Here is an 18090-nt window from a genome sequence, read left to right as displayed (position 1 = left end):
GCCAGGCTCACCTGCCACCGCGTCCTAGCTGCGTTCACCGGTGCCCACAGCTCTCTATGGCAATTGGGGGTGGGTCTGCGGTGCTAATAAAAATTTTTTAAAAAACCTCTCTGGTAAAAAAACGAAAACCCAAAACCCAAATCCACGCTGTATATCAACCTCCACAGAGAACCCAGTCCGAAATCGTTTTCCAATAGGTTTCAGAAAGTGTAAGGACAGGACACTCCTCTGGCTTCCTGCCTCGCAGCTGGGCAGCGCAGCACCGGCTACTCCCTGACTTGCCAGGCGGGTCGTGCGATCGCGTAGCGACGCCCGGAGAGATCCTCCTAACTTGACTTAACCCCCACCCCATCCCCAACATCTATTTTAAGTTATTGTCTCTGGCAATTCAAGCAGCAGCTTTGCTGCCTCTTACCTTGAGGCGCTGTTAATTCTCCTTCGTGTCCTTAAAATCCCAAGCCAAGGATGCGACGCACACAAGTCCAGGGGCTTTTCCTGGACTTCCCCCTCCTCAGCTCTGAAGGCTCCTCCTTTCCAAGGGATCAGGAGGGGATGGCGGTTCAAAAGCCCTCACCATAGAGGCGCCTCCAAGCCTTCGTACCAGTGGAAATGGAGACCGGGACCACCTTCCCGGCACCCGGAAGCCTCCCAGCCCCTCCTGGGCCAACTTGGCTGCCTATTCAGTTTTCTTCCGTAACCCCACAGACACGTCAGTCAATTCCCTGGCATCAGGCAGGATATTCTCAGTTGCGGCCGCTCCTCTTGCTTTCTCTCGATAATGCCCCTCCCCCCTTTCTCCCCTTAATTTGGAAAATTTTCTACTCCCCGCCCGAATTAGGTGGGGATGAGGCGGAAAGGTGTAAGAAGAGCCACTCCAAGGCACAGCTTCGGAACACCGTCTCCCTGGGCTGCTGCAGCGCGAAGGTGTCTACGCTGGGGAAACTTTGAGGGGAGGCAGCGCCGGTGCGGGGCTGGGCGGGCGGCGGGCGGCGGCGCCAGGTGAAGAGGCTTTGAGGAGGCGGCTGCAAGGCGGGACGCAGGATAGCCGGCTGGGGCTTGGCGGCCGGGCTCAGAGCTCGGGCTGCGCACACACACTGGCGCGCACACCCGCGCGCGCGCAGCTACACACGCACGCCCAGCCCTGCGCCCGCGGCCCCCGGCCACTGGCGGGCGAAAAGTCGGGAGACCTGAGGAGGAGTAGGGGTTCCAAGGATGCTGATGACAGAAAGAGTCAATCAATCCTCACTAGTTAGCGGATTGCCGGCAGGCAGTTCCTCGCCGCACGCCCTTAAGTCCGTTGGGCCACCTCTCCGTTCTCTGCCCGGTCTGGCATTTCGACTCCCTAGCTCTTTTCTTGAAGCCAGTTACACCCCCTCGACACCCAGCGAGAGGCCACCAGACTAAAGATGAGCCCTGTTCCCATCGCCACCCTCCAGGGGCCACCTCCGCCCCTTCTGTAGTGGAGAATTGAAGTGGCTGCAGCAGCTCTCCTGGGAGCTGAGGGGCTCCCCGAGGTCCTTCGAATAGAGGAGCCTACACATCGCTTCGTGAACATAATCCCCTCGCATCCCGTCTTTACCTGCCCACTCCCTTCGTAACATTTCCCCCAAGGAGCTCCCGAAAGTCGCTTAGATGTTTCGAAAATGAATTTCTTAGGGAATTGTAGTGCCTAGCTTTTGGAACTGGGTTAATTTAGGTGCTACGCTTATATTGTAAACTGGACGGTAGCAGGTGAACGGCTCAGCTGGAGAAAGGGGAGGGATTAGGAGTCTGGAGACCCAACCCCTTTAGCAGCCATTTCCAAGGTTTTGCACCAGGAGTAGCTGTCCGGGTCTCTGGCTAGCTCCTGTCCCAACTTCTTTTTCTTCCCTCGACGGTCGGGAGGGATCACTGGGTGCTACACCGCTGGGGCGTCCCAGGCAGGAGAGACTTCGCTCTCAGAAGCGCCCCCGTGTCATCCACAACTCCCACGAAAGGAGATTCCCAAGAGGAGTTTGTTTTACCCGGAATGGGCTGCAGGAATTAATTGCTTACAGAGAGTAAACTTTTGCCCGTTGTTTTTTTGTTTTTTGTGCTTTTTTTAACCAAAGCTTGCATTTGTGCTCCGCGTAGTTTCTATTGCAACAGAGCGCTACTCTGCCTTTTCAACTGTGAGACAGAGGATTGCTGAGGATTTCTGCCCTCTGGGGCTTCGCGAATATCTATGGCTTCGGACCTGCTAGCGGAAAACGCAAAGTTGCCCAGCTTGGAGATGGCACCAGGTTCCTTTGCTCTGGCGCTGGATGCACCGCTCCGCCACCCACCGCCGCCGTCTCCATCGAGAATCTCCTCAAAATCAAGGGAGTTCTTGACTGTCCCTCTCCAAATTGGAAGGCGGTTGACTTTGCCGGGAACCGAGTTCCTGAGCGGCAAACGTGGAGTCGCAGAGCGCAGAAGTGAAGATTTAATACAAAAGATGAAACTTGTAGGATGACCTCTAGCAGCGCTACTCACAGCTCTGAAATCGATCCAGAGCATTCCACAGTGAGCGTTGCGGCTCCCAGGGGCTCCGGACCGGTAACTTCAGGCGCAAGTCTGAATTTCAGGGATGAACCTGCTTTGGATTCTGTTTGAGCCGACTCAGTGCAGAGGCAGTGACAGGGGCTGTGGGTTTAGGGGTGATGGATCCATGAAGGCTGCCACTTGGAGCGAGCAGACAGTTGGCGATACCCTCCCACTAACTTGCTCCGCTGCTCCAGGCTGTTCACAGACAGACCCACGCGTAAGGATTTAGAGTGTGTATGTCCAACGCCCAGACTTAACTTCTGGTGCAATTAAGGGAAGAGCTTGAAGCTAACCCGCGCAGCTTGCCTGAAGGAGAAGTGAATAATGAAATCGGTGATGAGGTGCTAAGGAATAAAAAGAGGCATTTTGTTTGCGTGTGTATTAGTTTGCCAGGATTGAGTTTTTAGGTTTGATGTCCTAAAATGTATCTTCGACAATGACTCTTTTGCAGCCTTTCAAGAGGAGGATGTTCGGCAGTATTTTGGAACCTGGTATGAATCTATACATTGTCTGCGTGCCGCAATATTTGATGCCTCTTCGAGTTCTAATTCTTATTCCTAATTAATAAATGACTGTTCCTGATAACGAAGTGGGAATAAGAATTATAATAAACTATTTCCAACAAAAGGCCATCTTTAACTTATGATTTCTGATTATATAAGCCTATCAATTACCAATAAAATATTCTGCAGACTATTAGGCATGAATTGCAGAGCCGTAATGAAGAGACTCACTTGGTTCAAGAAAATTCAGAATTTAGAGCGACTCCTCTCCAAAAAGGTTGTGACTTCAAATTCCTTTCTTGGTTGCTGTTGGTATGCAGGCCACTGTCTGCAACTGAAGTTTCTGTTTAAAGTAAACATAGGTTATTTACATATTCATTAACTTTAATACGTGAAGGGTGCCTTACAGTGGTAGGAAATGTGGAAAGTCTTGTACCAGCCATGGCGAAGTCTTTTTACTTGCTTTGAGTTTTTGATGTATGCGATGTGTATGCAGTAGTGGTAATCCATAGCATAATATTCTTGACATTTAAGCACCTTCAAAAAATAATAATAAAAACCTGTAGATTTATGGATCCTATTCAAAAAATGGAAGAGGATAAGGATCACCCTTTTCCCCCTCGCCTTTTACATTTTGCTTTTATGGGGGAAATTATTTAACAAACAAGGAGAGCAAACCTCAGGATCAGAGGATGTACCCCATTCCCGCTACCCTTAGGTCTATCTACGGAACTGAAAAGAAACTATTGAGACTCAAAGATACCGTCAGATCCAAGAATCTGATTTCACCACCAAATTAAAATAACTACAGCATTATTCCAGTGTTGTCTATGTATTTATGTTCTCTGATAATTGAATTTGAAATATATGATATCTCTTCCAATGGAAACATCTTGATCCTTTTCCCTCCTTAAGATCATTTCTCTACAAACTGCCATTTTCAGAACACCTTTTACTTCTCTAGAGCATAGCATTCAGTCTATTGGTGTATTGTCTTTTCATAGATAAAAGCTATTCTTTCTTTACTGGTATGCCTTTGCTACTGTACTGTGAGCTCTGAGAGCACGGATCTTGTCATTTACATTGTTGTTCCCCAGAATCTATACAGAATCTAGTACACAATAAAATAGATGTATATGATGATGATGATGATGATGATGAAAGCGACCATGTATTGAGTAATGACTTAATGACTATGTAATGTGATTTATGTACATTATATCAGTTGATCCTGTTTACAACCTGCTTACCTAAATTTTATGTCCTCAAATTACAGGGAGATTGAGGCTTATGCAAATTTACCTAAGGTGACAAATCTATTTTGTCACAATTGAGTTAAGTATGGAACCTACACAGTATCTTTCTGACTCTGAAGCCTGCACTATTCATCATTTTGCTCTGTTCAAATAGCCAGGTCCCCACATTTTCAATTATTCAAGGCTAAAAGGAATTTATATGTTGTTAATGCTAAAAAGAGGCAAATTTAAAAATGAGTTCCTTACCTCTCATGCAATCGAGTCAATATCTATTTGAGTATCAAAACACAGGACCAGTTTACTTCTCTTATCGGGTTAAAATAGGAGAGTGTCTTCTTGGCATTATTTTCATGGGAATGCCAAATGCTGAGTTATGGGTTTCCTTTCAGAGAGGGGAGTCAGGCCATTGGGAATTTTATGGATATAGAAAACTTTTTATTGTTTACTTCCATGTTGATACTCTTATGTAAAACAGAGGAGGCTATTATAAAATCTCAGTTGTGTAAGATGAATAAATTCTAGAGATCTATTGTACAATAATGTGCCTATAATTAACCATACTGTATTATACACTTAAAAATGTATTAAGGGGACAGATCTCATGTTGGCTAATTGCCACAATTTTAAAACTAATAAAAATAAAAGCCTCAGAACACAGACAACACTGAATACAGAATGACATAGGAACATGCCATAGAAATGTATTATAGTTGTCAATTTCAACTGCTCATATTATAAAACATCTTTTATACCTTGGATCATTACAGTACAAATACAAAATATCCATATCATGGAAGCTTAAGCTGCTATGTAAAAGAATGAGGAAATTCTCCTTAATTGGTATAAAAAGGTCTCCATGATATTTTTAGGTGAAAATTGCAAGGTGAAGCAAGGTGTTGTCTCCAAAAATTAATAAAATTGGTTGGGGTCATGGTGTAAGTGGGCAGATGGTATCAAAGGTAGAGGTTAGACTTTTTATGTTCTTTTGATTTTGGAACCGTGTGTAAGTTTTACCTTATAAAATAAAAGAGTGCCTTTGAGGGGTTGCATGGAAAGAAAAGTACAACAGATGTATCTCCGCCTTTTACTTAAAAAAGATGTTTGTTGCTGTTGTTGTTGTTTTTAAAAAGGGTAGGTGAAAGTTGTGAAATAACCTGGCCTGCAATACATTTGCTCATTTACTCCTGCCAGGGAGAGACCTTGAGGGAAAGAAGCAAAAAGGGGTTTCTTAGTTCAGACTACTGTAACAAAATACCACCGCACGGGTAGCTTAAATAGTAGGAATGTATTTCTCACAGTTCTGGAGTTCTGTGAGAAACATTTTTCACAGTTCTTGGAAGGCCAAGATTAAGATGCTAGCCAATTTGGTTCTTGGTGATGGCTCTTTTCCTAGCCTGCATACAGCTGCCTTCTAACTATGTCCTCACATGGCCTTTTCTCAGTGTGTGTTGAGGGGAAGAGAGAAAAAGAAACAGAGACATTTCATCCACAGTTTATATAGCAACTAATCCTATCATGAAGGTCCCACTCACATGACCTGTCTAACCCTAATTACCTCCCAAAGGTCTCATCTCTACACACCACCACATTAGATGTTAGAGCTTCAACACATGAATTTGGGGTGGGAAGAAGGTACAACATTTAGTCCATAACAAGTGAGCAGGTCTAATCTCCTTGTCAATTCTACCTCCCCTGGGTAAATAGACTAATGGTATTTGCTAGAAGGAAGAGGGCTGTCTTTGGGCCCTTAGTAGGATATCTGACTAAGGATTACCTATAATAGATAGAACCAGAATTTATAAGGGATGGCTTCCTGGAAAATGGCATATAGTGTTTGCAGTGCTGGGGTATAAAATGGAGATGTTTTATAATTGAAGCATTACCAACTGTATGAGGAACCATGCACGCCTCACTTGGAGGCTTTATGTATTCTGGGCTAAAGAGATGTGGCTTTCACAGGAAAGAAAGACCTGCAGAGCCATTATTTTGAAACTTTTGATAAGCCTTTTGTTTGTACCTTTGAAATTATTTAGTTTAGGCTAATAATGCTTATGATCTCTGATTCATGTTAGTCTGATTTGAGAAATTCACTCTTAAGAAATAGCTTGAAAAATGGCTTAATTCAAAAAGTAAGCAACTTAAATGACACCTTTTAGGTACCAGAAATACTCTAGGAGAACTAGATTTATTTATTCACTTAATCCTAACAACAAATCTAATAATAATTATCTTCATTGTATAGATGAAGAAACAGTCACAGAAAAGTCAAAAAGCCTTGCCAAGGTCACATAGCTGCTTAAGTGGTACAGTCAGGGTTTAAACCGTGACTGTCTAACATTAGATCACAGCTTTTTAACCTACCCCCAGAAGGTCCTATATTAGCTATAAGGTCTGTTAGAACAGGGACTTGGCTTTACTGTTGATTACAGGCTCAACAGGCCAAAAACGGTACATGGATCCTGACTGGATAAAAACCATGGACAGTAGCGAGACAACTTAGTATACCTGTTTGCCACACACTGTGCTAATTGCATTATGTATGTTACCTTGTTGAATTTTTTTTTTTTTGAGACATAGTCTCACTGTGTCACCCAGGCTGGAGTGTAGTGGTGTGATCTCCACTCACTGCAAACTTTGCCTCCCGGGTTCAAGTGATTCTCCTGCTTCAGCCTCCCAAGTAGCTGGGATTACAGGCACCCACCACCACACCCAGCTAATTTTTGTATTTTTTGGTAGGGATGGGGTTTCACCATGTTGACCAGGCTGATCTCAAACTCCTGACCATGTGATCCACATGCCTTGGCCTCCCAAAGTGCTGGGATTACAGACATGAGCCACCACACCCAGCCTTTTATTGAATTTTTAAAACAACTCCATGGCTTAGGCAATATTATTATTACTCTGCTAATGATCAACATGAAGTTAATTGTTTCCTCAAAGTCTCGCAGTGGTTCAGTACAGAAACAGAATCTCAACTCAGTACCATTATGCCACATTGCTTTTAACCTAAACTATTATTTTATACAATAATATTATGTTGTAATTAAGTCTCTTGCTTACAATTCTGTCATTATTCTAGTGTTCAAAACACATGCTACAATGAAATAAACAGATCAAACATAGAGTCTGAATAAATATCTTTCAAAGCAGTTGGAGTGTTTTGCTGAAGAAACTACTCAAGTGTCAGTGATTTACCACTTGTCATCCTCCTAATATAAGTGGGTGTCCTGGTGACTATTTCTGATATTTTTTTGACAAGGGAGGAAATCAGACAAGGTAGTGTGGTCAGGAAAAGAATCATAAATTTTCCTTTCTTTTTACAACAACTTTGGCCCATTTGATTTGTTACAAAGAAGTGGTGTTTGTTTTCTTCAACTCTCTCTCCATTTGTCAGTCAGTGGATTCATAAGCCATCCTATAAAATTTCAAAATGCCATTCTCTATTGCACATTATAAAAATGAAACAACAATAGAAAGCTTTCACTTCTACCTTGGTTCAAATTTCCCTTTTCCTTACATCTTAAACATAAGGCAGTTCTTGCAATGGCAGTTGAAAGATGACACTGGAGCTGTCATCTAGGGGCCAGCTGCTGATGAACTCACATACCAGGACAAGGAGTTTAAAATTCACCTTGATGATAATGGGCAGTTTATAAGCAATTTATCTGCAAATTCATGCATCTCTGTGTTATGGTTAATCTGCAGTCTTTGGAGTTAGACCTCCTGGATTTGAATTCTGGCTCTGAGACTTGCTAGTTCTAGGACAAGGGTGCTGTAGAAGCACATAGGAGGGCCCTCTGAATCATTTTAGGGAACATGGGAACAGGGAAAGATCAGACAGGGTAGTTCAGGGAATGCTACCCAGAGAAAAATATTCTAAGCAGAATTGCAAAGGAAGACTTGGCAGAAGCCTGAATATGCAAACAAAGAGGTCGAAAGCTGTGTAAAGTTTTCAAAAATGAGATAGGGACAGAGGGTAGGAGGAAGAGAAGAGACAGAAAGAGAATCTGTTGTCATTGTCATAACTGCAGACAGATGTTTAAGCTAAAATTTAAGTAGTTACTAACTCCCAGTACCTAAGAATGTAACTATATTAAAAGAGCCTTTAAAGAGGTGATTAAGTAAAAAGGAAGCTATTAGGGTGAGTCTAAATCTAATGTGCCTGATGTCCTTATAAAAATAAGAAATTAGGACACAGAGAGAGACACCAGGGTTGCCTGTGCCCAAAGGGTGGGCCATGTGAAAAGGCAGCAAGAGGGCAGCCAAGTCAAGTAGAGAGAACTCGGGAGAAAACAACCCTGCTGACACTTTGAAATTAGACTTCTGGTCTCCTGAACTGTGAGAAAATAAATTTATGTTGCTAAATCAACCCACTCTGCGGTTCTTTGTTATGACAGCTCTAGCAAAACTAAGAAGGGAAAAGCAACTAATAGATGAGATTGGAGAAGTCAGCTTGAAGCCTGGACATTAATAAGCTCATTCTCATAAGATCATGTCAGAGGAAGAAGAATGAAGAAGGAAAGGCAAGGCCAGTTGGGAATTAAATATATTCCCTGAAATAAGACAATGAGCATAGGTATGGAAAGAGAAAGAGACAGACAAATCCAGAGAGATAAGACAGAAATAACATAATTTAGAGATGGATTTCATGCGAGTAGCAGTGGTGTGGGAGAAGTATAGAACTAAAGGATAGTATCCTTTTACAAACAAGAAAAGAGGTAAAGGAGGGAAAATTTTTTGTTGTTATGTTTTTGCTGGTGGACAGTTAGATGATTTAATCAGAGTTGGGGTGACAAATACAAATGAACATATAAAACGCTCAAAACAAACATTAAATACCAATGTAGGAAAACAATATAACATGTGTCTTAAAGCTGTATGCAATTAGGTACAAATGCTTGTTTAACAAACTAGGCTTATAAACACGGAGAAATGGGATTCCCTAAACTGGAAGATGAAAAAAGAATTCCCGAAGGTTGGAGCTGGTTTTTTAAGAATGTAATATTTGAGAATGTGAGGTTGAATGTAGAGAGAGAGAAAATGAGTAAAATGAAACAAGATTTGTGAGGTTGAATGGAGAGAGAGAGAAAAAAAGAGTAAAATGAACCAAGATTTGTGAGGTTGAATGGAGAGACAGAGAGAGAAAGCGAGTAAAATGAACCAAGATATTGTGGGAGTATATAAAAGATATTTGTACACAGGAAGCAAAACAGGTTAGGCAAACAGATTAGTGGAAAAATATAGTTGGAAGTGGTTTCAAAACTAAATTTGAAAGAGATTGTAGAGTCTTGAATTCTGACATGCGTGTGGGGTTTTAATTATCTTGATTATATTGGGGGTAGGATACAGTTGTCAGTAAATTTGTGACTTACTTATGCAATATAGCTCTTTATTTCTCCTGTAGGAAAGAAGTTTACAGATGAGCAGCTTAGAGTTTATATTTTGTCATTCAAAGATTGTCCTATACTGTTGTTCTGCTACATGTGGCTTCCATTCCCAAGGTCATTTTATGATCCAAGAATTCAGCAGAAACACCAATCATCAAAAAGAATAAGTTGAAAGAGAGTAAAAAGGCAACATCAAGAATGTCCCACACAATACTTCTGCCAACACATCTTCATCCAGATTTTAATCATTTGGCCACAGAACTGTAAGGCAGGCTGAGGAACTATTCTCTTTTAGCTCTATGGCAATATTCCCAGCTGATAAGTGGAGATCTCTTATTGACAGCTAAAGAGAAAATGAATGTTCAAGATAAAGGCTATCCATACTCTGGTAATGGTTATTTTTGGTTTAAATTCCTCTTCTTGGAAGATTTATTTGTGTCTTATTATTGTCGTGTAGTTTCTCTGGATACTAAATATTTTTACTTTTTGTGTCCTTTTATTTCAAATTATAAACTGTTTTCTTCTCACTAAAACTTCATATTACCTAAATAGTACCAAATATTAATGTATAGGATATTTTGGTTTTGCATGCTTCTGGTTTTGCACACATGTAAATATAAAAATATATTTTATAATGTTTTCATGCATACAATATGATTAAATGAACAATGTGACCTGAAGTCTAAAATAATGAAATCTTCATGTGACAATACCATGTAGTCAGTATTAATACAAAGTAGAACAAAAGTAAACTTTTTTCACCTTGAGAATTTATAGCTTCCAAAATATTTTAACCAATAAAACATTTTGTAATTTCCTTTCACATATTCCTGCACTCAGACTTATCTCTTAATAAAATATAATTCTGAAGAAATTGTTGCTAAAATTGTATTCTAAAGCCAGCAACATAACATAAAACATCAATGAAAAATTTCATTGTTAAATTGAATGTGATATAACATGCTTCAATCCTCTTCCAGTTGACATTGGGTTTTTGAAGCTTTTCAAACATCAAGAAGACAAAGTATAGCTTCTGTTCCAAGAACTATACTTACGGTTAGATGAATGTGTCTTTCTGAAAGAGTGCCAACTCACAAATGTTCTTAGTGGGGAGATAAAGCAATATCGTAGATAGATTCAGTTACTGACTGTGTTGAGTCAAGAAAGCAATGACCCACTTGTTCAAAACAGGAACTTTTTGAAAGAAAAAAAAGAGTACATGGTACAATTTTAGTTAATGCATTTTATTTATCTTTCTGGGATACAGGGTTTCTTGTGTGTTATTTATTGATTTATTTAAATGGTACTAAATAGTTTCTGTTATATAAGCAATGGATACAAAGAGGGTAGTACTTGCTTGAATCTCCTACCCAAGTTGATCAACAATATCATACAGACCATTTCTTGTCCCTTGTTTCTCAATGGAGTTCAATTGCTGAATTGCAACGTAATCCACAAAGTCTTAAATAGTAGGTGACCTCATTAGCAATGAAATTATGATTTGCTCTTTCTTTCCTTCATCAAAATAATAATAGTAAGACAACTTGGCCCTTCTAACAGTGCTCATATTATTTCCACCAAGAACTGGTTGTGGAATATAAGAGAGGAGCTTACTGGTTGACTAGGTGAAATATAGAACAGTCTAAATTATCCAGAAATGAATTAGCTGTAATTATTTTTTATTTATTTTTATTTTTTATTTTTTGAGATGGAGTTTTGCTCTTGTCACCCAGACTGGAGTGCAGCGGTGCAATCTCGGTTCACTACAACCTCCACCTCCCAGGTTCAAGCGATTCTCCTGCCTCAGCCTCCCAAATAGCTGGGATTACAGGTGCCCATCACCATGCCAGCTAATTTTTGTATTTTTAGTAGAGATGAGGTTTCACCATGTTAGTCAGGCTGATCCTGAACTCCTGGCCTCAGGTGATCTGCCCGCCTTGGCCTCCCAAAGTGCTGGGATTACAGGCATGAGCCACCGTGCCCAGCCAAATGCAACTATTTTTTAGAGCTCTTAAATTATATATATTTAAGGTATACAATACAATGTTTTGACATGCATATACATAGTGAAATGATTACTGCCACCAAATAAAATAACATATTCATCTCCTTTTACATAGTTACCATATATAACTCTGTAACTATGTAAGTATATACCTGTCTGTGTGTGTATGTGTGTGTGTGTGTCTGTGTATATATATATATATAAAGTAATTATGTAAGAGGTGTGTGCATATATATGTATACACACACACACATATATATGAGCACTTGAAATCTCTCTTGGCAAACTACAGTGTTATCAAACAGGTTGGGGTAGGAGAGAGGGTAGAAGTAGGAGGGAGATGGGGAGATGTTGGTCAAAGGATACAAAGGGAACAAAATTGCAGTTACGTAGGATGAAAAGACAGCTAATGTATAGCATGATGACCATATTAACCTTAATTCTTAAGCAAGATTATATGGTACTTTGCTTCCCTGACAGGACAGAGAAGAGGATATTAGGCATATGCCATAAACAACATACTAATTTATAAGCTTGATCTAGGTAATTTAGCACAATATCTTATCTTTTCATTATTGTACATTTTGCACACATACGGAAACACAAAATTTTATTAATATTAACAATTGGCTCATGACAGACCTCATCATTGTTCTATGAATTGCCTATTTTTAAAAAAATATAATTAACTTTTTATAAGAATGTAACAAGCAACATAAACCCATGACTCATAATGAAAGTTGAGATCGTGAAAAAAATATATATCTAACCGTAAATCCTCTCATCCTTTAATTCACCTATCTTCCTTTCTTCTTCCAACATTTTTTAAATCCTGTGTTCGGCCAGGCATGGTGGCTCATGCCTGTAATCTCAGCACTTTGGGAGGCTGAGGCGGGCGGATCATGATGTCAGGAGATGGAGACCATCCTGGCCAACATGGTGAAACCCTGTCTCTACTAAAAATACAAAAATTAGCTGGGCATGGTGGCGCACTCCTGTAGTCCCAGCTACTCGGGAGGCTGAGGCAGGAGAACCGCTGGAACCTGGGAGGTAGAGGTTGCAGTGAGCTGCAACTGGGCCATTGCACTCCAGCCTGGTGACAGAGTGAGACTCCATGTCAAAAAAAAAAAATCCTGTGTTCATCATTTATTTCCTTTTTATATTGTTTTCCTATATCTGTATCTGTTCTAAAAGATAATTTAGTTTTTTTATTTATTCATTGAATTTTACATGTATATATTATCTATATGTAGAATGATAGTTCATTTTTTAAACTGCTCTCTTATGTGAATATTCATCTATTCTCCCATGATGGACATTTAGGTGACTTCCACATTTTTTAACATTGTGAATAATTTGGTTATGAACATTTTTGCATATGTCCCCTGCTGTACATGTACAAATAGACCAGCTGGATCATAGAGGATATGCTTTTTCAACAATAGAAGGAAATTTTGAATTCCTTTTGAAAGTGTTTGTACAAATTTACATTTCTAGTAGCAATGTATAAAATAGCATGTGAATATACAACATCTCCATTATAAGTTTATTTTCAGATGTTTTTAATTTTGTAATCAAAAGGGTACAAAATGGTAACTTAATGTGGGATTTATGTATATGTTTGTGATCAGTTATGATTCTCAACATCTGTATATGTTTGTTAGTCATTCTTATTCCCTTTTCTATGAAGTGCCTACACATGATTCTTGCCCATTTTCTAGTGGGTTGTTTGTGTTTTTATTGATTTGTAGGAGTTCTCTCTATATTCTTAGATCTGATTCTTTTTGTCAGTACAAATACAAAATCTTCTCACATGTAATTCATCTCACCTATTAATTTACCCTTTTCTCATTTAATATTTTGTTAACCTGAAATGATCATAATAAATGATCCAAGCTCAAAAAGGAACTAAACCACTAAATGGGACAACTGCGACTCTTTTATCAGTATTACCAAAACCAATGCCACATCAAATATTGTGGCATTTTATATTTCATTTATCTCAGAGATAATCAAAAAAAGATTAGTGCTGTAATAACTAGAAATCAATCATTGCAAGCTGCCAACTCAAGCAGGAAACATGCATAAATGCTCAAAATTTTCATGATTGGATCCATAGTTTAAGAATATGAATATAGCCATTATTACACTAACTCATACAGTCACAACTTTGCTCCAAATAAAACATCTTTGGAAAAGAGATATGTTTATTACTTCTATAATACAACAGACCGTTGCCTCTGTCACTGCTTGTTATGATTAATTATATCTCCTGTGGTATAGCAACTATGTAGAGCAAAATTTGTAAACATTGATAATATTGTGCCATTTACCTTAACCATAGCAACATAAAAGACAATATGTTGAGTTTCTATTTGAATATAGAAATGTAATCTATGCTATCTTAAGTCTTTTTCCTGGGGCAATAAATCTTTGGCTTTTTTGAGAACTCGCCTAAAAAAATAGTACTAGGATTTTACCCTGCAGGAGTCTATTGTTCGTACATGTTAAGAAAATCTCAGACCTACTACCCACATCTTGCCTTTCCTGCCTAAGATCTCTTTTTCTATCTTCATGTGTCATGGTTTAATACCTACCTAGATAGGCAGTAATCTCAACTTCTCATAAAATTTTTTATTCTGTAATATAGATAATACTAGGCTTTGTGTTAATTTTATTTATTCAGTGCCTTAAGATTTTAGGAACTAGTTTATACATAGATATCAACAAAAGTAAATTTTAAAAAATTAAGAGGGGAAGATAATTTGTTACATAGATTCCATGTTCTTACATAAAAATTCAAAATTAGCAAACATAAATTTCTCTGGCTTTAATACTTATGTCTCATTTAACTTGAGTACTTCCTAATTTGTAAAGAAAATGGTTAATTTCTTCTTGTTCTACCTTTGTTTTTCTGCTTAACTGTAATAACTTGTAATATCTATTCTTCATTTTTTAATGTATTCAGTGAAAAAGTTTTTGTTTCATTTTGTTTGAAAGTAATATGCTTCCCTATAGGAATGTAAATGCAAAAATATTTTCTTCAGATGTTCCTGCCTTTCCTGGCACAGTTGAGCATGCTCACCATGCTCAACCGAGTTACTTCTATATCTTAAGTAGGTATCTATTGTTATTCTTATAATTTACTTTCAGAATGTACTTGCTTAAATGTCTAGTTCTTAGATTAGGTTGACTCTTGAACAGAGATAATAATATATATATATTTGTTTCTCCAGTTCCCAACAAAATTATTGGCACATAGCAGGTGCTAATTGAGTATTTAAATGACTCTTTAACCAAATTAATGTTTATCTGCCATATGTTATAATTAGATTTGTTTTCAGCATTCTCATAAATGTACATAGCTGACATTCTTTGTATATTTTTATTCATAGAAATAGTTTATCATGATCACTGCTCCTTCTATTTTATCCAATCATATAAGTAACCTATGCTGATAGGAAGGGTCAGGACAGGCATGATTGGAAGAGTCTTATGTACCATGATTGGGATGACCAACCTTCATGCAGATACAACAACTTATGAATTGATAAATTTTTTAATGATTTGTAATACCATTCAAAGTGAGAAGACCTCCCTTCAACCGTACTTTATAATTTCATACTTTTGCATTATTTATTGTGCATATGCTAAATCAACAAAATGACAGAGCCTAAAAATTATGGTATATTTAATTAGACACAGCACTGCTAGTGCTCTTACACATTTGGTGGGACAGAATGATGTTTTGTAGGCAGAGTTTATCAAAACCTTAGTAGAATTTGTGTGCGATATACCTATTTTGCTTATAATTGACCCTGTCAAAATCTGAATAAATTAATCAGCATCTTCTTTATTTAAAGTGTCCATTTATCTGCTCTCTTTTTGCAATAGTTTAATTATAACTGCTTCTAATTGCCTATTCACTTCCCTTTAGCTATGTGGGCTCCTTCCACCTTCAGTATAGCTACATACAGGAATTCAGCTTCAGTTGTAAAGGGATCTTAATTTGTTAGTTCATGAATTACATTATCAAAGTACTTGTAAATGTGACTTCAGGACTATCTTTGGAGAACTCTGAGAAATCATAGAGGACCTATGAGAGATTAAAAATGGAAATTAGCAAATGGTTTGCTTTTCCAAAAGGCAGCAAGGATGAACCTTGAGAAATACAAGTTGATTAAGAGAAAACTCAACCATGGAAAAAAATAGACATTTTTTATTTAATGATTTTTAAGAAAATTTAGAAACTATAGGCACTAAGAATCAACATATATTATCTAAGAATGTGTGAACATATACTTTTTAAATAGCAGAAAGCCTGGTATATCAGGTGAGAACATAATAAAGGTATATTTTACTTTCAAAAAAGTAATTCAAATGACCTCCTTTGAGATAAGATGGTGACATTTTGTTTGCATGCAAAACTAGTGGTATCAGAATACTCAATGAATTTTTGTTAATAACTTACTATCAAACTGATGGGAGGGCACAAGTAAATTGATGTAATTTTTTTTCTGTTGGCTTTCCTTTTTATTCAGATTGCATCAATGCCGGAGATCAAAACATATAAAGGATGCAGATGACACAAAGCTGGGAGACATTTCCAATAAAAACAAAAATAGAATCCAGAGTGAAAATGATTTGGTAATCTCTTCATTCCTATTGAAATTCAACAGGAATTTAAAGCCCAGCCAGTATGCTAAAAACATCAAATACATAGAGAAGAAATGCCTTGGCAACTCTTTCACTGGAGGGGACATCTGTGTTTATACCGATCGATGATGTGATAATGTTACAACACATTTAATATAGTCTTAAATTGTTTCAAAAGAAACACGGATTCAGGTTTAGATGAAGTAATAGATACAGAAAATATGCTGCTACTCAGACCATATCTGAATTGTTTTGTTAAATTATCTGTTATATTTTTGGGTGTATAGTGTTAAAATCTGTCTCTGCAGAGGAAGCTAGCCAGCATTGCATGAGAATCTAAATATCATGTCATATATGGAATGGTTGAAGAGTCTCTTTCACCATTACAAATAGCATGACACATGTACTAATTTTCTGAAATATGAATATGTAAAGAGTCCATGGTTGAATAAAAGCTAATCAAAACGAAAGGGTTTCTTTGCTGTAGGACACCTCAAATTTTTGATAAAGTGCTTGATGACATTTTAAGGAGTTGATATAAAGAAGTATTTTCCCATATTATTGAACCATGGAGTTCCACCAAACGTTTTTTGCTTCTTGTTTTTTTTTTTAAAACTCTGGTAAAAAAAAAAAATACACTGTAAGAAGAAACGATGGTTATAGAGGAAGTAAAAATTTGTTCTATGCCCCGTTTCAAAGGGAGAATCAGGCAATTTTAAGTTCAATCTAAGAAAAATAAAAGATCTTTACGACTGTATTCGAAAAGACTGAATGACTACCTACAGGTAGGATGTAAGGAGAATCCACATGCGGCTGAGATTGGGTGAGACGACCTTTGAAGTTAATGCCCACACTTTCAAAGTAATAAACTTTGCTCCAGAAAGCACTACCTGCTGCCATCTGTAAAAGAGACCTCCAGAGATCCTGTGATCCTAGATTTAAGCAGTCATCAAGACCTGTGAATCCTTCTTCCAGAATATACATTGAAAGAGGCTAATTATCCATGCTTTTATTATGACCCCTTACTATGTTACTGAGACAGGAATAATACAGGGTGGTTGCAGGAGATTAGAAAATTCCAGGCAGCAGTTTCACATGACTAGTAAAATAGCTTGTTGAAATAGCTGCAGAAATTATGTGCTGATAAGATCCTGAAAAACCAGGATGTGAAGCTGGTTAAACCAACTGGACTCAACATGACATTGGATTTGACCTAGGCTTCGCCTAGAACCTCATTATGCAAATCACACAGCCACCAGAGCCCTAACAGTTCCAAGAATACCCATATTTGGCATAAAAATGGGTGGCACCACAGTGACACTTTTTTCCAATAACTTTCATGAATATTCCACACCTTGGTTAAAGAAACTCATAAAGGTAGCAACCGCAAACCCTCTTGAGCATGACTCTCTCTTAAGTATGCCCCCACTCCCTTTTTGTTGTTGTTGTTGCTGTTGTTGAGATGGAGTTTCGCTCTTGTTGCCCAGGCTGGAGTACAATGGTGCGATCTCGGCTCACTGCAATCTCTGCCTCCCAGGTTCAGGCGATTCTCCTGCTTCAGCCTCTGGAGTTGCTGGGATTACAGGAATGCACCACCACATCCGGCTAATTTTGTATTTTTAGTACGGACGGGGTTTGGCCATGTTGTTCAGGCTGGTCTTGATCTCCTAACCTCAGGTGATCCACCCATCTCGGCCTCCCAAAGTGCTGGGATTACTGGTGTGAGCCACTGTGCCCTG

The 18090-nt window shown here is 38.6% G+C and overlaps 1 protein-coding gene across 2 annotated transcripts in view; it reads right to left on the bottom strand.

The window, feature by feature from the left end:
- The window catches only part of LINGO2 (leucine rich repeat and Ig domain containing 2), a 1246058-nt gene extending 1243574 nt beyond the window's left edge, over positions 1-2484 (bottom strand). For both annotated transcript variants that reach the window (XM_024930183.3, XM_024930184.3), the window contains exon 1: positions 416-2484. The gene's annotated coding sequence lies outside the window, so the exon portion shown is untranslated. The remainder of the gene's footprint in view (positions 1-415) is intronic.
- Positions 2485-18090: the final 15606 nt, after the last annotated feature.

This window comes from Pan paniscus, chromosome 11 (assembly GCF_029289425.2).
Source record: "Pan paniscus chromosome 11, NHGRI_mPanPan1-v2.0_pri, whole genome shotgun sequence".
Lineage (NCBI taxonomy): Eukaryota > Metazoa > Chordata > Mammalia > Primates > Hominidae > Pan > Pan paniscus.
The sequence above is the reverse complement of the archived record's forward strand: the minus strand, read 5'-3'. Positions and strand labels throughout refer to the sequence as shown.